Source organism: Talpa occidentalis, unplaced genomic scaffold, assembly GCF_014898055.3.
Source record: "Talpa occidentalis isolate TD23 unplaced genomic scaffold, MPIMG_talOcc4v2.1 talOcc4.3, whole genome shotgun sequence".
Classification (NCBI taxonomy): domain Eukaryota; kingdom Metazoa; phylum Chordata; class Mammalia; order Eulipotyphla; family Talpidae; genus Talpa; species Talpa occidentalis.
The window spans coordinates 27,796,767-27,821,279 of NW_023603184.1; the positions used below are offsets into that span (position 1 = coordinate 27,796,767).

Here is a 24,513-nt window from a genome sequence, read left to right on the forward strand (position 1 = left end):
GGCATCCACACAGGATAGGCTGAAGCCAGGATCAGCTTAACCCAGAGCCATCACTCTGTGGAGGACAAGGTAGAGAGCTATACCAGGATGATGAGGGGACCTCTGAAACAATTCTTGATGTCCTCATTTGGAAAGTGGGGTTAATAATATCTCAAGAGTTGTGCCTTGAGGGGCAGCATTGTTGGAAACACACACAGCTGTACACAGAGGCACACAGCTGTACACAGAGGCACACAGCTCGTGGCCAGGTAGTGTCAGTGACCCTCCTCTTCTCCCAAGAAGGACCCAGTGTCATTCCCAGGACATGCGTGGGTTCTGAGATCTTCTCTCCTTACAGGATCATTGTGAGGCCTGGTTGAGGTTGCCCATGTAGAGCATTTCACAGAGCAGGCCTTCAGTAAATGTTAGAAAAAGGAAGTCATGTGACCCTTTGTTCTTCAAGAGGAAACAGAAACAATCAGGGTGAGCGTGTTTTAACAGGCTCCAGTAACAGTGCAGAATAGAGAAGCAAACGGCAGTGGTATGACCTTCAAGTTGGCATCTACTCTGCTCTGGGACTGGTCAGCATGAGCATTGGCCTCTGGCTGACATCTTCAACCTATAATAACGTGCCACCTGTCACCCCGCTTATTAGTCGAAGGCAGTAAGTAGACACCCCCAATGACAGATGCAGCCCTGTGTGCAGACCACCAGGGCCTGAGGCTGCTTCCAAAAACAGTGTCCATCTAGAGGATGATGCCAGGCCAGCCAGTCCATTCTACAAGCTGGTAGAGTGGCCTGGGGCTCTGGACAGATGGCTCTGACCTCTTTTGTGTTGCTCATCTTGAAAGGAAGTGTCCTGTGCTTGGAGAACATCTTGCCCTTTTTAACAAACAGGTTGAGAAATCCTCCAGGATTTTAATATGCAGTGAGGAGAGGAGGTTGGTGGGTCCATTTCAGTGACAGTCCCTTCCCCATCAGCAAGAGTGGCCTGGAGCTGAATTGGAGAAGAGGGACTGGTCACTAGAGAAAATAGAGAAGAAAATAGGAAGCAATGCTCACAGCTGAGGAAATGTCTAAGGGACATTCTAGGAACAAGAGTATCCAACATGCAACTTTAAGTTATATGTCTTTATTTCTACAAATCATGAAGTTGGCTGGGCGCACAATCCACGTATGAGCTCATGTGCATATAAATTTAGAAGAGGGATGAGTTGTGTGAGTAAACATGGCAAGGACACAACACCATTGAGGATCACAGAAATCTGTGGACACAGGACTTTCCACAGTCATGGAATGGGGATTCACATCTATCTTCTTCAGGTCTCAGGGAAACGGAGATAGTAAGCTGGCATCAAATATGTACCAGGTTTAGCCCAATGATCATCTCACGGAGTGAAGTTTTCGCAAGTCTGCTCTACCTAATTTTGGGATCGAGTTTTAAGCAGACATTCCCTTTATCCAGCCTTGCCTTATTCGGTCCTTACTTTCCAAGGCAAACAGCCATGTCTAGAAATGAAGGCATCAGTCGTGGGTGCCCTGACTCTGTATTTGCAGGTGGAAAGCAGACTTGTCCCCTGAAATGTTCCCAGAAATCTAAGGGCAGCAGGCCTGAGTTGGCCACACTAGGCTTCCTGTATCTTCTAGCTCCCTTCTTTCCTGCAACAAAAAGCATAATTTGGAACTGATCTACACTCTCTTTTTTAAGATTTATTTATTACGCATACAAGAACTGGGGTGTAGACCAGAGGTGCAGGGGGTGAGAGGATTCACCAGAGACAGGTGGATCTACTGAAATATACTGCCTAGGGGAGCAGCAGGAGAGACAGGAGAGGTTTGTGCCATGTGGTATAGCTCCCTGGTTGGGGATGGAACTCTTGCAGCAGTGGCTGGTGATAGCTTGACAGTGCTGAGACTTAACTCCTTGAGTCACTAGGGAGGCCCCCTGGTCTAGACACTTACAGCCTTGCAAAGTAACTAGCAGTCAGGATGTTCCTTGAATTATCTCCGTCCCCCGCCTTGTTTCCCCAGTCCCCCACACGGAACACTCCCAGGCCTGCTACAGTGTGGGGAGCTCAGTAATTCTCCTCAGGGGGTAGTTTTCAGGGGGTAGTCATTTCTCATTTCCTATGTTCAAATTAACCAAATTAGAAGTCAAAACCTGCAAATTTGATAGTAAGAGTAACAAGGAACAGATACTGACTTCCCAGAATTTGACATTCACTCAGCTAGCCTTTTTTGCACAGACTGTCCCAAACAGCAGCCCAATCACAGCAGGTGCTATTTGTTATTTCCATTTTCGCAGATAAAGAAACTAATGAAATTCAGATTCTACTAATAGATCTCCATTACCTATCTGACATCAGGCCTATAAGCTTTCACTTTAATTTCTTTTATTTTTCTCAAAAGTCATTTATTGAATACCTACTGTGTTTACCAATATGGTGATCATTGTTATTTCTATGATAAAACTAAGCTGGAGCTGGTGGACTGAAATCATCCAGGGCTATTCCATCCATGGTGGGTCCTCACAATTGTGCCTAAGTACCGGATCTTTGAGGAACTCTGAGTTATAAACCAGTCAGTGGTCCATTTTCATTAGATTTCAACCCTAAAAAGATTTCCGGCATGTGACACAAACATTGGGAGGAAATGGGAGGTAGAAATAGACCAGGCAGCAAGAAAGCCAGGGGCTTCCAAAGTCCAGTGCATTCAATTCAAGAGAATAAAGGAATCATTCAATTTCAAGGTATAATTATGTTTCTTTTTTTAGAGAATCATTATCACACACCAAACCCCAGGCCAGATTTCACTCATCCTTTCGCCAATCACCCTCAAGGACTAGTCTGTATTTGCATTTGTAATTTTTCCCAAGACAGAACATCAAAAGCTCAGTAGAGTTGGTGTTATACTTCTACCACCTGGTCATTGGGGAGGGGGACAATAATGACCACCAGAGCCAAAGGTCTCACTCTGCCAGGGAGGCTGGCTGCAAAAGGGTGGCAGAATGAACTAGAATGCAGTCTCAAAGCGAACAACTCTCTGTAGCTCTGCAGTGCTTTCCAGATGCAAGATACGATTGTCTCTGGGGCAAGGCATGGCCAATATTCTGACAACTCAGGACGTTCAGGTTAGAGCCTGTAGCAGAGCCAGCTCTCTGTCTCCATTTCCGGCAGGAGGGACAGCTGCCCTCACACTTCAAGGTGCTGAAAGATTTGTGGCATGAGGCGGATGCTGTGAGGCTCAGTTGTGCTGCAGGTTCCCTCCTCTGTGTGCCAGCCAAGGACAGCCAATCTCCAAAGTCCTAAAAGCAGCCCTAATGGACCCAGAGGCACATGCTTCACACACACACACACATCTTCTCATTAAACCCCACCACAGCCTGATGAGAACAGGATCGCTGGCTTCCTTTTATAGATGAGAAAATAGGAACTCCGTTTCCAAGCAACCCACACAAGGTCATGGACCTCACAAGTGGCTGAGCCAGGACTGCAACTTGGGTCCATCTATCTGCCTACAAATATTTACCTATAAATGATTTATAGGTGGGTTAGCCTTTTTACTATCTTTGCTTCTACCCTAGACATAGACTTAACACAGTAACATCTCACTTTTGATACTGGGAAGTTCTCTGCTCCTCTTCCCCAGCGTCTTTGAACTATGTCCTCCTGGCCCTGCTCTTCCAGTCTCAGTGTCCAGTTCTCTCACTCACTGCAAAGACAATCTGTTTGCCCAAGTTAGGTGTTTCTCAGCCTCAAACAACTCTGTGTAATATGTAATTTCTGATGTCTTCTCATCTTTACAGGTTGGAATATGAGGGAAACAAGGACATGGTGATCTTTCATTTGAGGGTCCAGGAGGTAAGTCCTCTGTTACAGAGTCTTTGCTCTGAAACCCCCTCCGTGTACGATCCAAAAGGCACTCAGCGCCCAAGTTCTGGCCTTTACCTTCAGCTAGGATCTGACTCTGCAAGCAAGACCCCAGGAGTGAACAGGTCTCCAGCAAAGTGCTCCTCCAGACTTTTCTGAGGATCAAGAACAGGTTGCACTCTCAAGGTGAGCCCAGGATAGGTAACTCACATCAAGGTGATTGGGGCAACTTTTCAGCTGTGTAAAAGGCCCAAAATCTAAGGTCTGAGGGCAGGGGAGGCAGTGATAAAGGACAGAAAGCTGTCCTCTCTGGGAACACTTTGCTTTAAGGACAACCTCCGTGTGAACAGATTTCACAGGCATCTTCAGGAAATGGATGGTGACCAGTGCCACCCCACCGCAGGAGAGCTGCTGTCACATTGGCATTCCTAGATATTTCCATTTGAATACAGCATCAACCAGTAAAAACATCCCAAAATGTGTCACTTGCAATTATCTGAGCTCAGGGATAGAGTTCGGAAGCCCCAGGTCATAGAGGTTCTTGCCTTAGAACAGTCACCAACTGCCAATCCAGAGTCACACAGACCAGCCCCAAGCACTGGAATAAATAGTATCTCATTTAACCTTCATGAGCTCATACTGAGGTCGCTGTTAAAAGAAAACATCCCGGGACTCCCCAGTGGCGCAGTGGGTTGAGCGCAGCACTGTGAAGCTGTTTGCAGTCTCTGCAGCACGGGTTCGATTCCCAGCTGTCCGGGGACCTCCCCACATGGCGTCACAGACCTCTCCTGTCTCACCCGCTGCTCCCTTCAGCAGTGTATTTCAGTCAGTCTGCCTGTTCTGCTCCCCACTCTGTCTCTGGTGAATCCTCTTACCCTCCCGCGCTTCTGGCCTGTACCCCAGTTCTTGTATAAATAAAAAAACTTTAAAAATAAATATATAAATGAATGAATGAATGAATAAAATAAAATAAAATACAAGGTCCCTGGCAAAAGAACAGTAGCAATCTCAGAGGGTTACTGCAAGTTAAGCAAGTTACTATAGTAAAGCATATCTGGCTTCTAGTCAGTGAATACGAGGGTAAGCTATTATCATTGCTGATGCTGTGAGTATTGCTTCAAAAGACTCAGCGATTGGCCAGGGTTGCTGCCACACACAGCTTGTAAGGCAGCACCTTGGACACCAAAATCCATGACCTTTCTGTCCACTCAGCACACACAGAGACACCACACAGAGCAGGTGAAAGTCCAGGCTCTGGGACTTAGAAAGACAGATCTCAGTGTGAATTCCAGCTCTGGTGGTTACCAGCTGTGTGACCTTACACAGTCACTTTGCTGCAGGGAACTTCAGTTTGTGAATCTGTCAATGGGGTAATAAAAGCAATAATCTCCAAAGTAGTTCGGAGGATTAAGTGACATAAGCCATGAAAATTCTTCACTCCTTTAATTATCACTCTTATCAGCCACTGAAAAGGCAAGTAGACACACTTCACCAAGCAAGACTTTAAACTGACAAAAAGGCAACTAACTGCTTAGGGCTTCGGGTCACCTGCTGACACACGTTGATATACTATCCACAAGCAGTTTTTATGGTTGAGGAAGATTTTACTGAGCATTGTCTCTCTCTTCTTAAACCGACAAATACTGGCCAGAAAATACCTGAGTGTCCTGGACACTAAGAACGCCAGGAAGCTCAACAAGAGTTTCAGATGCGGCAAGTCACCTACAAGGCCCTGCAGTGACAGTCTCTCATCGCGGAGGCCCAGGGTGGGCTTTAATACTGCCACCTGCCCATGTTGCATATAGGGAATTGCCTGTCACTTCTGAGAGTCCCATGCACCCATATGTGCCTGACTGTGCCAGGCACAGGTCAGCAAGGAAGAGTGAGCAAGGTCGAAACTCAGGGATACAAGGGCTGGGCTCAATGACTTTGGCAGCTATGGCAAGAAATACACTGGCTCGCATTGTCTTTCAGCTGAGTTGCTCTACTGAGACTGCTGCATCTCCCCCTGCAGTGACCTTTAGGGCTAATGGCTTTCGCCACCGTCCCTAGGTCCAGCTGGGCAAGGAACCAGCGCGCAGGGGGAGAACAGCAAAAACCCCTGAAGACGTACCTGCTGCACCTCCCCCTGCAGTGACCTTTAGGGCTAATGGCTTTCGCCACCGTCCCTAGGTCCGGCTGGGCAAGGAACCAGCGCGCAGGGGAGAACAGCAAAAACCCCTGAAGACGTACCTGCTGCACCTCCCCCTGCAGTGACCTTTAGGGCTAATGGCTTTCGCCACCGTCCCTAGGTCCGGCTGGGCAAGGAACCAGCGCGCAGGGGGAGAACAGCAAAAACCCCTGAAGACGTACCTGCTGCACCTCCCCCTGCAGTGACCTTTAGGGCTAATGGCTTTCGCCACCGTCCCTAGGTCCGGCTGGGCAAGGAACCAGCGCGCAGGGGGAGAACAGCAAAAACCCCTGAAGACATACCTGCTGCACCTCCCCCTGCAGTGACCTTTAGGGCTAATGGCTTTCGCCAAGGTCCCTAGGTCCGGCTGGGCAAGGAACCAGCGCGCAGGGGGAGAACAGCAAAAACCCCTGAAGACATACCTGCTGCACCTCCCCCTGCAGTGACCTTTAGGGCTAATGGCTTTCGCCAAGGTCCCTAGGTCCGGCTGGGCAAGGAACCAGCGCGCAGGGGGAGAACAGCAAAATACCCTGAAGCAGGGGAAGTACAGAGAAGTTCCCTGAAAAGACAGAAGCTTATCAAAAAATAAGGACCACCAGGAACCACTACAAGAATGCTAAACAACCTTATCCCGTCTTTCTAGAACTACAAACTTTAATCCCTTATTGTCTTTCTAAACTGCCTTCTTTCTTCTATAAAGGTCATTGCTTGTTACTTAAAAAATCATATGAAATCCTTAAAACAAGGCTGACTCAAATAAAACATGACTAAACCCTGTAATAATTAAAATATAGTTTAGGTAAAAAAGTAGTTAGTAAAAAATGCGATTATATAGTTTAAAAACAAAACTAATGGTCTATCTACTTAGGAATGAGGTTGGGTCCAGATGTAGATCACCGCCCGCCCTATCGGTGATAGGCTGAGCCCATGAGCAAGCTGATTTCATTGATATTCATTGTTCCTGTGCTTTTGGAAAACATATATATACTGGTCACAAACTCAAAGAAAATTACACTCAAATTTACACTCTCTCTTGAAGTGTGTCTGTTTGTCATTTCTTTCGCCGACGCCCTGACCACCCTGCACGTTTCTCTCAACCCTGAGACGGCCTCATCGTCTACTGCTGTGCTGGTCCGCGGCATGAGACCCCCTTCACTGAGTCAGATTTTATTTTTACCATAGTTATTTTGTGGGATAAATACCAATGACTAACACATTGAGTCCCTTGTAATCAGTATAATCTTTATTGCAAATGGCAGACCCCTCAAAGCACAAAGTAGAATCCCTTCTGGAGCAGAGTGGCTCAGCCCTGGCTAGAAACCCAGCAACCATGCAGAGCCTCCTAACAGTAAGCACTTATGTAGGACTCTGTTCCGGCGTTATTTAAAGTGTATTGTGTTTATTAACTCATTTCATCCTCACAGCAATTCTGTGAGGTTGGTAGTACTATTATTGTAACAGGGTGGTCCCCAGGAAAGGGGGAGGTTCCCTGCCCCTCCCAAGGGAGGGTGGAGCTGAGCAGGAAGAGGAGAAGCTGCAGAAGAGACTGAGGAAGGAAGCAGGATGGAGCCAGGAGACCTGGAGGAGGCGCATGGAGCCTAGAGACACGTGAAGAAGCTGCGCTTGTCTTTTGGTCGTGGACTGGGTGACACAGATGTGGGTGAGACCCGTGGGGAGGTGACAATGGCAGCTTTTATCTTGATGTTGATTTTGCTCTTTTCCTTCTGGGCTTGTCTGGTTATTTCTGACCCTTTGCTGTGGGTCCCCACTGGAAGATGCTTTAGACTTGTGGTAGGTTTTGGGGCTTTGCTCTGGGCCAATCCCATTTGGATGGACTTTTACCCACGAGGGGACGGGTAACTCTGGATGCTTCATTTAGAAACTAGACTCTTTGCCTTACCTGTATTGTTTCCTAGTTTTATTAAAGTTCCTTCCCATTAAAGTCTCCTATGTTTTGTGTTGATGCGGCGGATGGCAGAACCCATGTAGAATAGGCAGGTTTGCGGGGTTTGGGCTGCCCCTCTCCCTGTCCTATAACATTATCATCATTTAACATATGGGGAAACTGAGGCACAGAGGGAATAATAACTATCCCAAGATCCAACAACTATTTATCTGCTGAGCTATAATTTGAGCATGGGCATCCTGGTCCCGGAATCTCTGCTGGTCCCAGAATCTCTAGAAGCTACACTGACCTTCCCTGTGTGCACAGGCAAGTACTCAGGACTGAGTCCTCAGTGTTTCTAAAGGAAACTGAGGCAGCACGCAGGAGTGAAAAGGTGGGAGAGGGAGGTGTGAGTATTACATTAGAAAGTCCATGAGGCTTTGTCAGGGGCGAAAGGCTGAGTCCAGACAAAGGTGACCAACACTGAGCTCCAATCAGAGTAAATGCCTCAGCAGTAACTGCTCCCCTCAATGTACCATGGTGACCCTGGACTTGGAACAATTAAATATTTTTAGAAAAGAGTTTGGAAAGGAAGAAGAAGGAGGAGCAAACAGGGGTAAGGGAAGTGTAAGGAATGACTCTAGGTGTGTGGGGTGCAGGGTCATTCCTGGTGGAGATCCCAAATGGACTGTGATCTTGGCTCGAGTCCATCTAGAATCATGTTGACTCTTAGCCACCTAAAGGTCCAAGTTCAATTCTAAGACCACTGTGGACATTATAAAAGTTCCTAAAAGCTTCACATGAGCCTATGAAAATTATTTCACTATGACCTGAGGCGTCTATCTCTTCTGGTGTCCTCATTCCCCCACCTTAGCGACTAAGTTCAACCAACTTAGCTCTCAGCTCACAAGAGGAAGGGGAGCGGGGCCTATTGATGCTTCCCAGTCCATAGTCTATATCAGGCTTTCAATGTGACCATTTCTTGGTCCTAAGTCATGAAGGTCTAGGGAAGGAGAGTCTATTCTTCTCTCCACACCGAGATAAAGCTGACACAACTGTGCCAATAATTGCAAAGGTAGAGCACAAGGGAGAGTCAAGAAAAGAGAAATCAGCCTTTGAACCTGGCTTTGAGGGGGAGTGGCACTGCTTGGCCAGACTGGACCATAACAACCAGCCCAGGCCTAGAGGAGAAACCCTTCACAGTCAAATCATCTCCACTGTTACATTCTGCTGGTTCTGTGCATGTGTGTTGTCTTCCCCCTACCACCCCCAGCAAGTCCTTGAGCTTTTAAAGAACCTTGTCATAGGAGATGATATTTTAAACATTTATCTCAAGAAGTAACAATTAGTCACAGTGACTGATGACTTAGTTAATGAACTGGGAGAACTAGCTGGAATGTGTCAGTGAACTATGTGACTCAACATCTCTACTCATTAGCTGCCACCAAACCAAAGCAAGAGATGTGCAGGGAGGAGGACAAAAATTCAACTTCCAATCACCAGGTCCATTGCCCACATCATCTTGTGTAATCTGCACAACACTCTTAGAGGGAGCTGCTGCAGTCAGAAGAGAAAAAAGCATACGTGAATTTCTGTTGCTCTTGGAAAGGCTTTTGTGGGGGAGTTGGGTCAGCTTGGCTAATCCACATTGCCCCCGGGCCTGGCATCCTTAGCCTTGCAGGCTCAGAACACTCAACAGGTTGTGACAAAGAGTAAGGCCACTTCTCACAGACTGACTCACAGGAAAGACGCTCAAGAGCAGGTGTTAACACAGCCATGGCAATGAGAAGAGCAGCCACCCCACAGACCCTAACAGTACACTGTCTCTCTGTGGATACTAGAAGCCAGATTATTCACAAATGGTCACATGGCAAGTGTGGAATCAGAAGGGGGAGTGTCCAGTAGGGGATCCACAGTAGACTCTCTAATTCCAGTTCATCTACCAATCTCCGCTTAGGAGTCAGCTTCTACAGGAAGGTTCCCTCTCCCCACCCCTCAACCCCATACCAAAGCTGAGCCTGGCATACCGCTTCTGTACTCCCAGATCACAGGTGCTCTGGTGGTCCTGACCACATGCCAACAATCCTCACAGTCAAATGTAACAGCTCCACGTGGAGCTCCTTCGTGACAAGGAGCGTGCCTTAGCCCGACAGTGTCCCCTGCACCTGCCATATAAAGGGTGCTCAGAAAGTATTTTCTGAAGACATTAAAAAATATGAATCTTTGGGTCAAGCTTCCCTCCTCACTAGGCAGTGTGTCTGTCAATCTGGGGTTCATTCCTTTTCAGAGTGCGTGTGGATGTCCTCCTTCAGCTTAGTCTGCTAACAAGATATCTGCTGCCGGGAGTGTGTTTCCTACTAGCAAAATTATAATTACACACCAGTCTCATCTTCTCAAGACTGCACCCAGACAGCTTGGAAGGTCTGTGATTCCCAGTTACAGAGTCAGTCCCACAGGCTCCCCTGGATCACTCCACCCATGACTTCGGCTGTGTGTGCAGAGTTTAATATCTAGCTCTCAGGGGCAACCCAAAATGTCTATTGATAGGGGAGCAACTTAATAAGGCACACATCCTTGCAGTGGCATCTTACGTAGCCAACACAGTGACGTTTACAAAGCAGTCTAAATAGGCCAGGAGAATGCTCGTTCTAGGATGTGACAGGGAAAAGAAGTGGGTTAAAAACGTGTGTAGCATCAGGGCCTCCCTGGTGGCACAGGAGTTAAAGTCTCAGTGCTATCAAGCTATCTCCACCCACTGTGGCATGAGTTTAATTTCTGGCCAGGTTGCTAACCCACGTGGCGCAACAGACCTCTCCTGTTTTGCCTGCTGCTCCCCTCAGCAGTGTATTTCAGTAAATCCACATATTCTGCTCCCCACTCTGTCTGGTGAATACTCTTACCCCATGCACCTCTAACCTACACCCCAGCTCTTCTATGCAGAAATAAAAATAATAATAATTAAAATTTTTTAAAAGAATAATTTTTAAAAAGCCTTGTATAACATCATGCGATTTTAGCTATGTGAGTAAAGGGCAAAAATTATTTACGCAATTAGAAGTAGCTACTTCTATATGGTGACATAATCAGTTACTTTCTCTTTTTTCCCTATGCTTTTCCCTATCTTTAATAAGTATTATGTTGCTTTTATAGTTAAGTTTACAGTTTTTTTTTCACTTTAAGAAAAAAAATCAGAAGTAGAACATTTTCCGTTCCTCTAAAAATATATTGCAATTTAATTATATATCCTCTCATTGATTTTTTTTTTCAGGTCATAGTGAAACTGGTAAAATAGGTCTCCTCATAAACAAATAGGACTACATCAAACTAAAAAGCTTCTGCACAGTAAAAGAAGCATTGCCAAAACAAAAAGGCAACTACTGAATGGGAGAAGATATTTCAAAGCATATATTTGACAAGGGATTAATAGCCAAAATATATAAACAACTCAATGACAACAAAACAAACAAGCCATTAAAAATTGGCCGAGGATGGGGGAGGAACGTAGATGAGGTACTGGCATGGGTGATTTGGTGGCGGGTGAGTGGAACACTTGTGCATATGGACGAGTAAAAATGTAACACCAAAATTAAAATTTTAAAAATTTTAATACACATTTCACCAAAGAAGACATACAGATGGCCAATAAACACAAGAAAAGATGCTCATCATCACTTATCATTAGGGAAATGCTAATCAAAGAGCCCCAATGAGGTATCACCCCAGCCCAGTGAGACAGGCATGTGTCAAAAAATACAGAAAAAAAAAGAAGTTGATGAAGATTTGGAGAAAAGGGCACCCTTATGTATTGATAGTGGGAATATGGAAAACAGTACTGAGATGCCTTAAAAATTTAAGACCAGAGGGTCTCCCCGGTGGCGCAGCTGTTGAGCGCTGGGTTGCGAAGCTGCCCGCGGCCTCTGCAGCGCCGGTTCGATCCCCGGCTGCTCCCCGGCCACCGGAGGAGGGTCCCACATGGCGCGCAGACCTCTCCTGCCACCCGCTGCTCCCCTCAGCAGTGTACTTCGGTCCTTCTGCCTGCTCTGCTCCCCGCTCTGGCTCTGGTGAATCCTCTCACCCTCCTGCGCTTCTGACTGTACCCAGTGCTTGTATAAATAAATAAATCTTTTTAAAAAAAAAAAAATTAAGACCAGAAGTACCAGGTGCTCCAGTTGTTCCACTTCTGGGTATTTATCTGAAGAATACAAAAAACACTACTTTGAAGAGATAGATGCAGCATTATTCACAATAGTCACGACATAGAAACAATCTAAATGCCCATTGATGGATGAGTGGATAAAGAAGTGGCATATATACACACTGGAATGCTACTCAGCTACAAAAGCGAAGATAAAATCTTACCAATTGTAACTACATGCTGGACCTTGAGGGGATTATGCTAAGTGAATTACGTCAGACGGAGAAAGACAAATACTGTATGATTTCACTATTGTGGAAAATAAAGAAACAAAGCAACCAGGCCACCCCCTGGTTGACACACTGTGACCCTGTTGGTGTGGGAAATGAGTTGACCTGGGGGTAAACTTTGAGAATGCATAGGGATGGACAAATAATATGCTGCTTCCACTGAAGAACTAACTAGTTGCTGACTTCAAACACTTCAGTAAATAAGGTTTTAAACAAATCTCTTTTATGTAGCATATAGCAAATTTTGGTCTCAGCACATGACATATTTAACCATTTGAAAGTGAACAATGCAGTGGCATTTATTACATTCCCACTGTTGTATCTCTGCCATTTCTATCTAGTTCAAATCTCTTTCATCAGCCCAACAGGAAGCTTCGTACCCATAAAGCAGCTGCTCTCCATCCCCAGCCCTCTGCTGCTGACAACTATCCATTTGCACCTATCTGTGTGGATCTATTTATTTTGGACATCTCATATAAATCAAATCATACAACATGTGATCTTTTGAGTTTAGCTTCTTAGCATACTCTTCCTGTAACTCATCCACACATAGCATGTATCAGTATTTCATTTTTTCTTATAGTCAAATAATATTGCATTGTCTGGATCTACCATATTCTGCTTATCCACGTCCATTCATATACATTTGGGTGATTTCCACCTTTTGAATTTTGTGAACGGGGCTGATATGAACAGTTGTGAACATATATTTGACCCCCAGGTAATTGCAATAAACTTAAATTTTACGGTAAATATCTGTGTTTATGATATCAAAACTTCCATTCATGAGCCAACTTCTCTGTGCTCCAAATCAGGGCAAAGTCCCAGCAAGTCAGAAAAACAAAAATGGTTGCAAATTCAGAACTAGCCAACCATGAACAGGCATTGGGTTGTAGGTGGATTCCAGGCAAAATTAGCAGAAGAAAAGAGAAACATGACAAAGGAGTAATTACTACTACCCATCTCTGGGAGTGTCATTTAATTAAGCAAAATGCTGGCAACAGAATTAGCCACATCCTACCTTTTCATCTTCTTGATTATTTCTAACTGAGAGTTGGTTCCATTTGTGTGTCTCTAGTAATTCATGGCCCAGCTCTAAGCTGGACCCCCATATACATTCAGGGACAGGAGCCAACACAGCTCAACAGACTGCTGGCTCCCAGATGCTCTCATGTTCACCAATTACATTCTCCAAAACCAAAGGAATGGCCTTCTACAAGCAAGCAATAAGTAGGACTTCAGCCCAGACATAGTGATCCCCCCTTACTTACGTCTGACTACACTGGGCAGCAGGGTACAAATTAGGGGCAACAAGTCAGAGAGGAGTATAATGGGCAGGAGCTCAAATTCTGAATCCAGAGAACTACTGCCTGAAGTTGAACTCTGGCTCCATTTCTTATGAGCTGTGTTTCTTTGTGCAAGTCACAACCGCTCTTATTCTCAGTTCCCAAATGTCAAGCTGGGTATAATGAAAAGTACCAACTCATCCAGTTGCTATGAAAATTAAGGAGAAAGAAGGATACTTTGGTTTAAGAGCTCAATAAATGTTAGCTAGGGTGACACTAGTAACAAAGAGTAGTTTCAGGATTATAGCCCCTGCCAGGCAAATAACAACAGCTCCTGATCCCAGGAGGGCCTCAAGGAGGCTGACTTGAGTCTCTCTGTCTCCCTAAAGCAGCCACTTAGCCAGCCCTGGTCACACACAGCCACAAAGCCCCTCCCGGGGCTGAAGCTGATGCTGCCAGATGTGCAGAGCTCACCACTGTCCAGGAGCACACACCTGGTCACTTGCAACAGGTGCCGCCCTCACACACTGAGCAGGGCACAGTGGCTGACACTGGAACAACTCCCACAGGGAGAAGGGAGACATCTATTCTTCTGGCTTTTTGTTTTCTTTCTTAAGGAACTTAATTTGCATTTTTTAACGAAAACAGTTAAAGATATTGAGCTAATAATAGATAGCACATAAGAATGACAAAAATTGAGCACAGGAATGAGTAAAGTGTGGGAATCACTTGTTCTAGTTACTGATTCTGCATGACCCTCTGGGCCCATGACTGTGATTTACACAGTGACACCTCAATGTCATTGGATTTCTTTAACTCAGTATCAAGTTCTTCAAACAATCTTTCCCTTATTTATATTGACCCTAAGTCAGGCACTGTATGAAGTGCTGAGAGACACAAGGGTGAAGAAGGAAGGCCCTCATGCCCCCATGGAGGAGGTAGGCATGTCTACCCATGGGGCCAGAAAGGGGCAGCCAGGGAGAGTGCCTTTAGATGTTTATCTCAGCGGTTCTTCTGGACTTGGCTTTAAGGCCTCTGAAATATCTGGACTCGGAGCTGAAGAGACTCTGTCAAGAAGATTGGTCAAAACAGTTGCTGTGGGGCCAGTGCTGGACAGGCATCGGTGTGCTATCGGAGCCACATGATGATGTCATGGTAAGTGCAGTGGGTCAGCAGGTCGCCACACTCTAATTTCAGTGTCAGGACATGGTGGTATGCCTATTACAATCAAACAGTGTGGGACTGCGTGGGTGCCACGTCCCATCTGTATAGTAATGCCCTGGTCAGGTGCTAATATGGTTGTGTCACAGTGTCCTGCTATAGCTTATGGGATGTTACAGGGTCATAGTGACTTTGCTTGCAGCATGAAGTGGTGTGTGGGGTGCTGCCTCGCTCCCTGGAGTGATTCCCATCTGGTTTGCAATCAGAAATTCTTTTCACTTCAGTGCCTGAGACACTGCTATGTTTCCCTGGACAATTTCCTCCCAAGATCCCAGGGTGGCCTCTAAACATACCACCTATGACTTGTTTGGCAGAAAAGCACTTAGTGACAGTTACCTGAGAGCTCTAAAAACTACAATCCCAGCTTTGTCCAGATGTCTGCTAGGCGCTTCTGGAAGCTTGCCCTATGGAAGTCAGTCCTCAGTCCACGTCAGAGAAGGCAGAAGTACAATGCAGCACTCAGCCTGCAATCAGCAGGGAGAAATGACTCCAAAAGCACCAAGAACAACAGGCCTTGGCCAACTTCTGCCCCTATGCAGGAGAGCCCACGACTGCTTCCCCACACCTAAGTGCCACACAACCCCAGGTGGAGGCTGCCCAAATCACCTGTGCCTTCTCATTTTTCAAGAAAGGCGTGTTTTGGAGCTTAAAACATGTCAGCCCCAGCCCATGTCAGGAAGCTTTCCATCTCCAGGTGACAAAGGCTGGGGAGTCCAGATGAGACATTGTGGTCAGTTTATATTCACAGTGCTTATATTCTGGCAAAGTGTCACCTGTGAATACTGAAGTATTCACAAAGTGAATACTGAAGCCATCCTAGAGGAAATGGGGGCGAAGTTTCTGTGAGCCTCTGGGCAAAACATTTTGGTCAACAGATCAGGGGCCTCCCTGGTGGTGCAAGGGGTTGAGCACCACACTATGAAATAATCCGCAGTCTCTGCAGCATGAGTTCAATCCCCGGCCAGCCAGGGAGCAACCCACATGGTGCAGCAGACCTCTCCTGTCTCGCCCACTGCTCCCTCAGTAGTGTAATTCAGTAGATCTGCCTGTTCTGCTCCCTACTCTGTCTCTGGTGAATCCTCTCATGCCCACACATCTCTAGCCTATACCCCCCTCTTGTATGCATAAATAAATCTTTAAAAAAAAAAACAGATCAATACCTACCCTTGTTTACGTGCTTCTAATATATACAATTGCCCTTGAATAGCATAGGTTTGAACTAGTTGAATTTTCCTGTAAACTAACACGATCTATAAATACAGCAGAGTACTGTGAATATATTTTCCTTACAATTTTCTTGATAGCATGATCTTTTCTCTAACTTCCTTTATTGTTAGAATATAGTGTATAATACAGATAACTTACAAAATCTATTTTAATTGACTGAATGTTATCAGCAAGGCTTCCAGTCAACAGTAGGCTATTAAAGTTTTTGAGGAGTCAAAAGCACACACAAACTTTCAACTGTAAAACTGGTTGGTGTCGCAAGCCCACATTTTTAAAGGGGCAGCTGTATTATTGATGGTTAACAATGATCTCCAGCTCATTACTGCATGGAGCTTACCTGACACACATCTTGTCTCCACAAGACCTGCCACAGCCTTTTTCTGCTTGGAGCCAGCAGACAACACAATGCTTGAGGGCCATTTTGGACAGTGAAATCACTAACAAAAGAGCCCAAAAATGCAAAAGAAAACATGGCACTAAAGAGACTGTGATAGGAATTGTTCATAAGTGGGCCTGAGCAGGAAGGCAAAGCCTGGCTTTGTTTCACCTCAGCCAGGAGCATGAGCATGGGCAAGGCATTGTCATTCTGTGCAAGACTATAAATGACCATGAAAGCAACTGTGAGGTTTGATTTTGTGGTTACAAATAAATTGTTGTCAGTAGGCAAATTTGAAAATATAGACTCTGAGAATAATGATAATAGATGGTAAGGAACATACAGAGAGACAGTATGTCAGGAGCCATTCTAAATGCTTTACATGCATTGACTCTTTAACCCCACCCACACACAAGAGAGAAAGTGACCATGTCCCCATCTTACAGGTGAGGGAATGGGGGCAAAAACAATTTAAGTAACTTATTGAAGATCTCACAGTCAGGAAAGTGGCAAAACCAGGATGTGAGTCTATGCATCTTGCTCTAGAACCCCACACTTAGGCCATATTGCCTCTGGGTAATCTGGGCAATCTCCGCCAGTGTGATTAGTTTCTCAAAAGAATCACTTGGAAGTCAAAGACCTGAAACTCTGGCCTTTTCTCCATCATGACAGCTGGCTCATACTTTCTCATCCAGTACATGTGACGCTTTCCTGATGCTCTCCCATCTGTCATTTAGTGGCCTCCACTGAAGCTTCTACTACCAGTCTTGCTGTTATTGACAAATCCAGCTTGGCTGCCCTGCCCTCTCTTCATACCTTTGGACTACCAGACTGCCACTTTTTTATGAGACTCCTTCGAAAATGTCCTTCTCATCAGGGAGAAGGGAGTATAGCATTGTATCCTCAGGGACAAGTCATGAAAGCTAGACCCACAGTGTCCCCCCCGCCACACATGGAAGAGTTCAGGCACCTACATGGAGTGAGTGCCTGACACTCTGAGCCCTTCCCAAACTGTGCACATGCACAGAGAGGTGGATGGTGTGGCAGAATGACTGCATGTGCCATTTTGAGAGATTTGTGTGACTCTAGAAAAGTTACAAACCTCTCTCAGTTTCAACATAAAGGAGGAGTGATACTACCTGTCTTATGAGAATTGTGATAAAAGTAATAAAGTAGAAGTGATAACAGTACCTGCCTTAGAAAGTGGTTGAGAGGTTTGAAGAGGAAATCCATGTAAAAGACTTTGCACAACAGCGTGGTACCAAGAAGCGCTCAGTCATTGAGAAGCATTCTACTTTTCTTCCCACTTGTATTTCACAAGTATTAATTTTAGAGTTCTAAGCCTACCACCATTCATTTAAAAGGGCTTTTATAGTTTCTCACAAGAGTGCTAACGCTTTCAAAATCAAATCGGACCCTTGGTGCTTTGTATATGTTGCTTAAGCTCCTAAGATGGGCATATAATTGGACATTTCTACCCCCACCTCCACTATAAAGTTTTTAGAGACATTGAAGGAGTTTAGGAAGGTAGGAGTGATGTCGAAATGAAGTAGAAAATCTTTTGGGTTTTTTGAAGTCAAGCCACAAACCAGACAGAGAGAGTAAGATAATAAGCCAAGATCCTTCAGACAACATCTACAGCAACCTCTACAGCAAAATAAAGAATTCACACCAGGCCCAAAATACGAATAGTTGAGGAAAAACCATGAATACCACCAAGAAGAACATGTGGTGTTAGCAAGTGTGCAGGGGCCAGAAAGGAGAAACAAAGGATGGATGCTGTCTTGAGAGCCAGAGAACCCAAAATTTCCAACAGATTCTCCTAAAGGAAGGGGAGATAATCTGATTAAAAATAGCCATAGCCAGCAGGGTTTTCACAGGCTTTAGTTTGTGAGCATGTAATCAGAGAATGCTGGAACAGTCTTGGTCCTGTAAAACTCTTAGAACCAATAGAGGTCTGTAATGAATAGAATTACTGGCAGTAGAATCCAATTTATGTAAGACAAGGTATTAGGGAAAAAGGTAAGGAAAGTCCCTGAAAAACTGGGAGAGGGTACTAAGTCAGCAGGTATTAGAATACAAAAGGCCTTGTATTTGCATACTTTCCTTTTGTTTTGTTTTGTTTTTTGCTGGACATAATCTCTGACTTTATATATATATCTGGTTTGTTTATTTTTTTTTAATTTTTTTTATTTTTTTACATCATTGTTCATTTTTAAACAATATTTGCTTCCTCCACCCCCTCAGGTGTAGGCCCCATAGAATTTCCTTCACCAAAGCACCCGTGCACCATCACCTCAGTCCCCTGTGCTCCTCCCTTCTTCCCTCTGATCCCTCTCCTGCCTCCTCCCCTGCTTTGTGACAGTACTCTAACTCTAGTGAACTATAGAATTAGAAAGGTAGGGAAATTATCCTGGCCCACCTATAAGTGAATAGAACACCTGTGCTTGAAACATGAACAAGAAGGAAGGATTGTGTTTGATTCCCACACAAAGTTATTTTTAAAAAGGAGAATAGTGAGCAGAATAATGTCCTCACAGACAACAAAGTATGCAAGAAATAAAGAATAAAAATGCAGAAAAGCAAACGGAAGGCACAGATGGCTCCCCTGCTTATTTCTATCAAAAATTATTAAAGAAGTAATATCAACCTCACAAAAACTCTTTCAGAAAGTAGAGGAGGAGAATGGAACACTTCTAACCACATTTTATGATGGCAGAAAAACTTTGGTGCCAAAACCTTGTGAATTTTCAGCTATTACAGATCAATACACTGTGAATATAGATATAAAACTCTGGAAAATATTGCAATAAGATACTACAATATATAAAAAGAAAGGATAAAACTTCATAATCAAAGAGGATTTATCTCAGGAATGCAAGGTTGGCTGAACTTTTGAAAAGTAATCAATGTCACCATATTAACAGGAAAAAAAAGAGGAAAATCATATGATCAGTCAATGCAGAAAAATTCTTTCACAAAATTCAATATATAATAATGCTTAGAAAGACATTTCTCAGCAAACTAAGAATAGAACAATGATTCCTCTGTCTCCTTGTTGAGGTCTCTGAAGGGAAGACACTAAGACAGGATTAGATGAGCAAGAGATTTATTAGGGAAAATCCTTGTGGGAGGAAAGGAGATGGTCTGGGGGAAGATGGGAGATCGCAAAACAGATACAGATCTGACCCCAGGTGAAGGAGATGAGGAGGAAGAGAGGTGGTGTGGAAGTTTCTAAAACTCCAGTGCAGCTTTTAGGAAAGGCCAACACACTGTACTCAGTGTCACCCACCAGGGGAATCCCACATCTTCTGGAGTACATTACTACTGGGAGAAGTCTTTGAGAAGAGTGTTCTCAACACCAACCAAGTGGTGGACTTCAGAATGCAGCTGCTAGAGCTGGCAGTCATAATGCTTCCCACACTTGAAGATCTGAAAGGAATATTTTCACAATCACCAAGGTTGCTAAGGTATCTTTGAAAAACTAAAACTAACCTCACACTTAATGGTGAAACACCAAACACTTTTTCTGGATGATCTGAAATAAGTCAAGGTTGTCTACTCTTACCACTTCTACTCTATCTTCATTGTACTGATGGTCCCAGTCAATGCAAAAATAATAATAATAATAATAAAGCAGAAGCAGAAAGGCATAAAAATTATAAAGACTTAATGACTGTATATCTACCCCCAAACTAATGATTAATAAGGGAATTTTTAAAAGTTTTCAGGACACAAGGTCAATATGCAAAAAGCAATTGCATTGCTATAGACAAGCCACAAACAATTGGGAAAAAATACTATTTGCAATAGCATAAAAAAAAAACAGAAACTACTTGGAGACGTGTGTTTTAAATACATTGGCAGGGGGTGTGTAGATGAAATAAAAGTGGCCATGAGTTTATTTTATGGCTGGGTGAGGCGTGCATAAGGATCATTGCACTGGTCTGGTTTTGTGAATATTTTAATTTATTACAAAAAAAATGAATATTTGAAACTCATAGAGTGAGCCATCATTAGACTTCAGTAAAGGTAGACCTTTTGCAAAGAGAGAACTAGCAGAAAAATCCATGAAGTTCAGATGCTCACCCAAAATGTATCTTTTCTTTAGGCAGATCAGTTTTGCAGAGCTGGATTAGCTGTCAAGTATTCTATTAGGAGTGCTGTAGACCAAAAGAACTCCCACTGGCGAATCTCAGAGCCTTGACACCAGACACCACCCAGGGCACCTTCCCAGGATCAAACCATTTTCCTAAAACAGATTTTCCTAAAAGCTGGCCTAAGGCTTTCTGCCAAGCCCCCATCAGGTGGTGGCCAACTAACAGGTATGTCCAGTTGTTGGAGGTGGCCACCCGCGTAGTGAGCAGAAGGGCCTTGACCCAAGTCCCTAAGGCATGTGAAAACACATGTGTCTCGGAGGAAAACCTCTGAGTGACAGGACTTGGTGTTGAGAGCCTGGAAAGTGACCTGCGTGGAGACAGGCTTCTTCATCTCCACAGTCTGAGAATAACAAAATGGAGAGACCCTGCACAGTGAGCAGAAGGGCCTTGACCCAAGTCTTTAAGGCATGTGAAAACACATGCATGTCGGAGGAAAACCTCTGGGTGACAGGACTTGGTGTTGAGAGCCTGGAAGTGACCGCCGTACATCTCCACAGTTTGAGAATAACAAAAATAATGAGCAAACTTCCCAGGCTCTGGCTAGGGGGTGATAAGATTATGTGTGTGAGAACTAACCTCCTGGTACCCTACTGTCTGAAGTAAATAGATAATAGTAAGAAAATAGACTAATCATTCATACATGTTATCATTACATGGTATGCTTTGATGTTATACTTGCTGCAATTAAAATAGTATATAATGAGCACTAAAACAATAAAGATTTATTGCATGCTAGACATGACAGTCCTCCATGTCTGATTTCCCTCCCTGTCATGTCCCAGGTTCAGACTCACTAGAAGTCCACATCCAGTAACATACCTCGGAGACTCAGGGAGCTCAACCACCTCTCCCTCCAACAAGCCCCTACTGACCTGTCCTAACCATGGTGAAGTATCCTTCTCTAGATTTCAGTAATTCTTTTTCCACCAAAAATTCCTTGCCTGTACTGTGTACATCACATCAGTGTTATTAGGTCTGCTTCATACAAAATTGCACAATACAGAGTAACTAGTATATCTTACCATAATAACATCATATACTCATCACCTGCGGACTGTCGGTCACAGCTCAGCCCTTTGCATGCAAAGTCACAATGGTGCTGAGAAGTGTCATTCCATTCTATAGCCGAGGAAATGGAGGCAAAAGCTTTAAGTGACTTAGCCAAGCCACATGTCTTATAAACAGCAGAACTGGGATTTGAATCCAGTTCTGTCTGCTTTCAGAGCATGTTTATTTAACCATTATGCTGCATTGTCTTCTTTTTCAGCAAAGTAGGTGTTTGCTGCAGGATATGTGAATGTGAGGATACAGGCATCCTGCCCCACCTTCCACATCTCCATTATGTTCCGGTGCTAGTGTCCCCCTGCTCCATGCAGTAGAGGGGCGGAAGCATGCAGTCCACACAGCCTGGAAAAGTATAAACACGTGTGGAAGGAGGCCGCTACCCAACAAAGCATACTCCCTCCAGAATGCAGACAGGATGGGGAGTCTATAATCAGAAGAGAATGAAGAGAGCCTCTCCCCTGGGGCTCCCTTTGCAAAAGGTTGATGGCAATTGATAAGGCTACAGGGAGATGCCAATCTTACCCCTCTTAGAACCAGGTGTGGTTATTTACAGAAATGTCACTTTGCCAGGCTTCCCTCCCCATCTCTGCCAGAGGTTTGGAGACCAGCAAATATCAATTTGTTGTCTGGGGCACCTCACAATGAGCCACCCGTACACCCCACTGCCTGGAAATGAGGCTAGGGCTCTTCTCTGGCTAAGAGGTACTTCCTGTTTAGAATTTGGGGGGGGAGGGGGGAGGGAATGAGAGAGAGGGAGGGAGAGAGAGAGAGAATATGAGACACAGAATTCTCTCTTTCCAGGTTGATAGAGGTCAAATGACCTCCCTGGAGCCATATTACAAACCCCCAAGTTAATAAAATCCAGAGGCCCCATACTGTCCAGCTCATAGTAGAGGAACTAAATAGACTGCTGGACCAGAAGTCAGAAGATGTGGCAGCTGACCCCAAGTGTGCCATCTGTTAGCAATCAATAGCTGAGTTCCAATTTCCACACCTGTGAAATGGAGCTAGTCTTTTGTTGCACGCCAGACACAAAAAGATTCCGAAAAGAATAAATAAGTGATGGGGTCAAGGGATCTATACTGTTTGAGAGACTGGCGTTGTTATAGTCAGTAGTCAATGCACTCCTATAAGCCACTGTGTGGAACACATAACAGATCTCAGAGAATACTTCACACCTAGACTATCAGCACTCCCATGACCTTGCTATCAGTGGCAAGAGAAAGCCAAGATATGATATAGTTTGATTTCTCAGGGCATCTGAATTGTGGATTAAGATCATTTTGTTATAACAAGGTTTATACCCCCAAAAATCAATTTCACGATGAAATAAAACACTTTGAGGAATCAGAGGGCAGAGCTACATTTCAAACTTGCTTGAAGAACTAGCTTGAGGCTTTACCCAGAATTACTACATCTCAACTGGTTCTGCATGGAAAAATGCATGCCCCTTCCATGCTGAGGATGATACTGAAAGACCACTGCTGAGATGTCTGAGCTGGGTCATAAAGAGAGGCAGACAGAGGGACAGACTAGCAAATGATAAGGCACTGCTGCCTAATGTTTCCGCTTCTGCAGGGAACTCCATGTTGTGCCTCTGCCCACAGCATCCTGGGACAGTGACCTTACTGGGAGCTACCCCCTCTGTGCAGCTCCCCTGGACAGTCTCTCTCAGTCCTGTAAAGCAGAAGCCTGACCTATAAATGAAATAGATCTGAATCTAGATCATAGCATCCTCTCAGCCTGGCACCTACTGCTGTCCCTTTAGAGTCCACAAGACTTCATGTGCAAGAAGAGCTACATTTTACTCCCTTTCATCAGACATCACCTCCGGCCCTTTTAATCTTCCTAGGTATAGACTTGTACTTGCAAAGTTAAGCTGCCTTGGTCTAAAGAGGGTATCAGGCTGCACTGACCACTGTAGATTTCCTCTTAGCAGGAGGGAAGAAATTTTCCTTTCCCCAGGTGTTTCAAGCCCAAGGAAAAAATCCGTTAAAAAGTTGTGCAAAAAAGTAACTTAGCTTTACTTCTTTCCTTAACAGGAGATGTTTAGGGAAAAGTTCTACTTGTCTGATTTTGTATTAAAAAAAAGCATAAGCAGTAATTTTTTTTTAAAGATTTATTTATTTATTTATACAAGCACTGGGTACAGTCAGAAGCGCGGGAGGGTGAGAGGATTCACCAGAGCCAGAGCGGGGAGCAGAACAGGCAGAAGGACCAAAGTACACTGCTGAGGGGAGCAGCGGGCAGCAGGAGAGGTCTGCGCGCCATGCGGGACCCTCCTCCGGTGGCCAGGGAGCAGCCGGGGATTGAACCAGCGCTGCAGAGGCTGCGGGCAGCTTCGCAACCCAGCGCTCAACCGCTGCGCCACCGGGGAGGTCCATAAGCAGTAATTTTTATGAGCCAAAATAATAGGTAACATTCATGAACACTTAAAATTAAAATTTTATTTTAAATTCTAAGTAGTACAATTTGTACTGGTGATCTCCATGAATTAAATGACTAAACAGTCTGCACAGGATTTTTTCCCCGGGACTAAATTTCAGAGTAATGTACCCTAGATCACACAATATAGAGGAAGTGGGGACTCAATGCCCAGGTATTCTAAATCCCCAGGCTTTATTTTCCAGAATTTATTCAACATCCTTTTTAAAAAATTCATTTTCTTGGAAAAACAAAAGATGATACTTCCATGAAATGGAGGAAAAGAAATGAAGCATCAATTCTTGATACAGCATAAATGAACTTTGAAGACACTACGGTAAGTGAAGAAAATCAGGGGAAAAAGGACAAATGTTGTCTAATTTCACTTATATGAAATATCTGGGTTCAGGCTAGCAATAACCAGGG

General features: G+C 44.6%; 1 pseudogene; it reads left to right on the forward strand.

Annotated features, from left to right (window-relative positions):
- The first annotated feature begins 566 nt into the window (after positions 1-566).
- Positions 567-24,513, forward strand: part of LOC119254940 (small ubiquitin-related modifier 2-like) — a 118,152-nt pseudogene continuing 94,205 nt past the window's right edge.